We start from the raw sequence: 5,003 nt of genomic DNA, 5'->3' as shown, positions 1-5,003 counted from the left end.
GAGAAAAGACATAAAGTCACCACTGAAATTGTCCTGGATTTTCAAAAAGACACATTAACTTTGCAACCATTCTACTACCCCACTAAACAATTTTGAACATATTATTAAATTATTTTTCGATCAGCCCCAGATTTTAAGAAGCAAGTGTATTCACACACCAATCATTACATGACATGTTTTAATTTAATTAAAAAAGTATTTTTTTTTCGTTTTAAGTTTTTTCTTTATCTTTTCTTTTCTTTATTTCTCTCTCTCTTACTTTTTGACATATTTTAATTTTGTTTTCATCTTAAATCCCCCCCCCCTCCCCCACTTTCAAGTGATCTATCCCTCCATTTTCTTTGTTTTTCTTCACCTCTCACCCTCACACCATCCCCCACGTCAAGTTGAACCCTTCTCTCATTGTTTTTATTTTCTTTTTCTTCTTCTTCTCTAGTAAAATTCTTTATTTCAGTGATTTTTTTTATAAAAATGAATTCATACTATTTTCTAGACTTTATTGAATTATTGATAACAAAATCAATTATTTCTCTAAGAAAATTTAAAATTTTGAGGGTATCATCAATTACTCCTTTTCATATAACTTCAAAATTAGAAATGATAATTTCAAAAGAATTAAAGAATTCCCCAAAAATTGAAAGAACTTAATTGAAATCGGATAAAAAAAAACTATATGATACTTCCTAATCAAGTTCAAATCTAATGGGTTTATCAAATAGTTCAAAATGTAAGAAAATATTTAGATAAAATTTTGAAATTAAAGAGAGTAAAACTAATAGTAGTAAAAAAAAAGGAAGGTAAAGTTGTAGTAAAAATGATGACATTGAAAGTGAGAAGCCTCAATGGAGATGACACTGATTTTTTGAAGAAGAAAGAAAGAGAAAAATAAAAAAGAAAAAAAGTTAAAATAATAAGAAAAATAAGAAAATATATGTTATAATAAAATATTTGTAAAAATAAAATTATCTGACTTATTTTAGTTCACTCTCTTTGAGAGAGTGCACACACTCTCTATGTCAGGTGGACAAAAAATGACGTAATAATATCAGTTCAAAATTGTTTAGTGGGGTAATAAAACGCCCGTATAGTTAAGGTGTTTTTTTGAAAATTCGGAACAAGTTGATGTGTCACTTTATGTCTTTTCTCTAAAATTAAAGAATCAAAAGAACTGATAGGTGTGCTTGTTGAATCAAGATCAAGGATATAAAATTTACCTAAAATATAAAGAGAATACAGTGAAGGAATTTGTTATTTTAAAGATCATTTGTTTTGCCAAAAAGGAAAACTTAATTCTTTTCCTTTTTGGTTTCATAATTTTTGTTGGAGAAGGTATAAGGATTTAAGTGATAGTGTAAAATTACTATCACAATTTTCAGATTACGAGATATCAAGTTTGCTACGAAGAATTACCTATTGTTTAGATTAACAATGTTCTATTGTATTAGTTTGATTATTAGATATCTCTTTTTATAAGTAACGAAATAGATATCTCTTCAACTTTAAGTCATATTGTGCATACATCCCATTAAACTATAACACAAAGAGGTTGTTATTTAAAGAGTAGAAGAATCATATTGTAAAATCAACATATATAATCGATTAAAATAGTCTATTGAAAAAGCATATATTCACGTTCGTAGTTGCAAAAGAGATTGGCTTGGTACGTTTTAGAGCACACACATGTTAGTTCATAATCTTATACCTAAAATAACGGAACACAAATTAGATAGTTCAGTGATGAAAATTCCATGATGATTTTCAAACATGCTATTTGAATGTGGTCACTAACCACATTTTTAATTGGTGATATTTTCTTTATGTATTCTATGTTGGATATTTTATTAAATAGAGGTCTTAAATTGAACAAACACATTTATTCATGAAAGAATATTACTGTTTTGAAAAGTGATTTGTTTATGAAAGAACATGATCTTTATGAAAAATCATCTTATTCATGAAAGAAAATGACTCTTATGAAAAGTCATCTCTTAAGTTTTATAAAAATAAAAACTCTCTGGAAGTAGCCTGAAAAAAATTTGCATGTATAAACAAAGGACTTTGTTGTATTATTGAAGAGAATTGTTTGTATTTACCCCAATATGTATATGGACAATATCTCTTTAAAGAAAGTGATTACACACCTCAAAACCATCTTCTTCTTCAATTATATTTCCAAATATTTTTTCTAACATCCTCTATACTTTTCTTGGTTGCTTAGAGATTAGCTATAGTTTTCCATTTTTGGGGATTAGAGCATATTTACTTGACGTTGATGAGTCATAATATTGTGAGCTTGATAATTTCTTGATTGTCTACAGAAGCCATGTGTGTTTAAGGAGGCCAGGTGAGTGCTAGAATCATTACAACGGAGAGAGGAATTTTTTAAGGGAGTTTATACAGCAATCTATGTGTTAATCTCAGTTGTCGAGAAGTTTGGAACTTGAGAAAGAGGAGAGCCAGATCAAATCTGGGGTTGCTTTCTCTTTTATCGCTACTGGTAATAAATGTTTTAAATATTTCTCTTCTATAAAAATATGTCTGCTTCAACTAATGCCACATTAGTGTGTAACTAAGTTGATATGCATGTGGGATATGAACTATATATATTATGAATGGAAGCGGATGTAGTATTTAAGATCCAATATGTAAGATTCTTAGGGTTGAACCTCTAATCGATCAACTGGAACTCCATGATCTACTGACTTTATTTTTCTCCCTCAATTTTCTACTATGGTCTGGCCGTCTAAATCATGTCTTGAGATGCAAGCTTGAATTTGCATGTTACGCAACACCTGAGAAATCAGTTGATATGTCCAGTTGAAAGTTATTAATAGTGCAGTATATCTGTTAAAAATATGTTTTCTCTCCATTCTAATAGTTGACCTGTCAATATTTCAAACAGGTTTTGTGTATATTATATTCTTTCTCCTAACAAATATTGTTATCACCATCATCATGCTTCTTTAGTAGGCTATATATACAAATGACAGAATAATGTAAAGTCCAGATTTTTTTAGCTTTGTTTAGATTGATTCTTTTTTCAGATCTAACAACGAAACTTTTGAAAAGAAATTTTACAACTTAGCAAGTCATTTAAATCCACCATCTTTAATTTGTTCAAAAGTATCAATTATAGTAATTGTTTGATAGTAAATTGAACGGTCTTCTACACATAGTTAATGCTAAAGTCAAATTGAGAGTGATAGTATTTTTAGTAGTTACTACTAATAGTTGGAAAAACTTCTCATTCTTGGTAACAAATTTTAGTAGAATTTATCCCTTTATGAGCCTATCAATGTGTCAGCTAAGAGATATAGCTTTTTTTTTAAAATAAATTGATCAGGTAAACATTTTATGGTTATATTGAGAATGGTATTGGTAGGTTACGGTTTTAGTTGATAAGAGGCAATGCTTTTTTAGTGTATCTTTCTTTGTATTGTAATTGAATTCGGTAAAAGTTGATTTTTCTTTTAGTAGGTTTGAGTTGGAGTGAGGACTTTGTTACGACATTGGGTAAGGAGTAAAAAAATCAAGCTGTATTCATTTCATTGTCTCAATCTTTTTTTGTGGAAAGAGGTTGTAAAAACTCTGTCAATATTTGATTTTTTTCCCCTATCTTTTGAATTGATAAATTTGAGCCTTGAAATATAATGCAACTTAGACTTTCTTATTTTTTATAATTTTGACTGTTTTTATGTTGTCCAATCGCATAAAATGTTTTCCTTATTTTGAATTTTTTAGTTATTGAAAACGCAAGATTAGTAGGTTCTTAGATGAATGGTAGTCACTCAGTATCGAGATCATAGTGAATCATTAGGTACTATGGAGAATAAACTAGAGAAAATGTGTGCTACTTATTTAAGGTTTTTGCTACCTCAGTGATCGATTTACAGGTAAGTTAATATGCTTATTTTTGTTAGATTATTTGAATTAACTCTTGACTTTAACCAAATGAGATGAGTTGATTTTAATAGATATTTGCATCTAATTAGATTTGATATTTTATTTTATTGTGACAATTCATAATTATGAAAGGCTACTATTTCAAATGCTCTGGATAATATTGTTATAATTAACTATAAAAAAAATACTCAATTTATGGGGGTTATTTTGTCAATTTGAGGCAGTTTTTGACCCTCACAGTAAGAATTGCAGCGGTTTTTAAAAACGCTACAATTATCTTTGCCACGAGCATATTTATGGCGGTTTTAAGAAACCTCCATGACGACCGCCACAAAATCACTTTTAAATTTGTGAAGATTTTTTTTAAATCAATTTGTGACAGTTTATAACCTCCACCATATTCTTTTAATATTTTTTTAAAAAATGTTTGCATGGATTTAAAATTGCCACGAAATGATATGAATATTCACAAAATCTAATTTGTGGAGGTTTCTGACCGCCACAAATTGTTATATTTCTATATAAAAAATATTTTACATCAAGCCTTTGTAATAATACATATAAATACTTTCTAAATATTTAATGTAAATCATATTACATTTTACAAATCAGTAATAAAAACTCATGTATAGCAACTTGAGTGTTACAACTTAAAATCTAAAATAGTTCCATATCAAATAAATATTAAAAAGAAGTACTATGCAGTTATTTGGTAACTTGAATTAGTGCCATTACTTTTTTTTTCAAGGTGAAGTAAACTCGATCTTCATCATCACTAGATTGAAAGCTTGAACCCATAAATAATTTATACGTAATTAGATAAACAAATATTGATATATATATATCCTTGTACACCTTGATACAAGAAGAAAAATAAAAATTTAATTCATTTAAAACATAAATTCATATGAACCATTGACTTTAATAAGCTATTAGTGAGGTCGTACTCATCAAATTTAAAGAGAATGTAAATATTTTTAAGCTCTCACCCAAAAAGAAGTAAAATGATGTGATTTATTTCTATCATACCTTGCTACCCATTTAAGTGTGTTGTATGAAACAGTTATATTTTCTCCTCCCTTAAGGCATTCTTAGATGAG

Source organism: Solanum tuberosum, unplaced genomic scaffold, assembly GCF_000226075.1.
Source record: "Solanum tuberosum cultivar DM 1-3 516 R44 unplaced genomic scaffold, SolTub_3.0 scf00343, whole genome shotgun sequence".
NCBI lineage: Eukaryota > Viridiplantae > Streptophyta > Magnoliopsida > Solanales > Solanaceae > Solanum > Solanum tuberosum.
Note: the sequence above shows the minus strand (reverse complement) of the source record.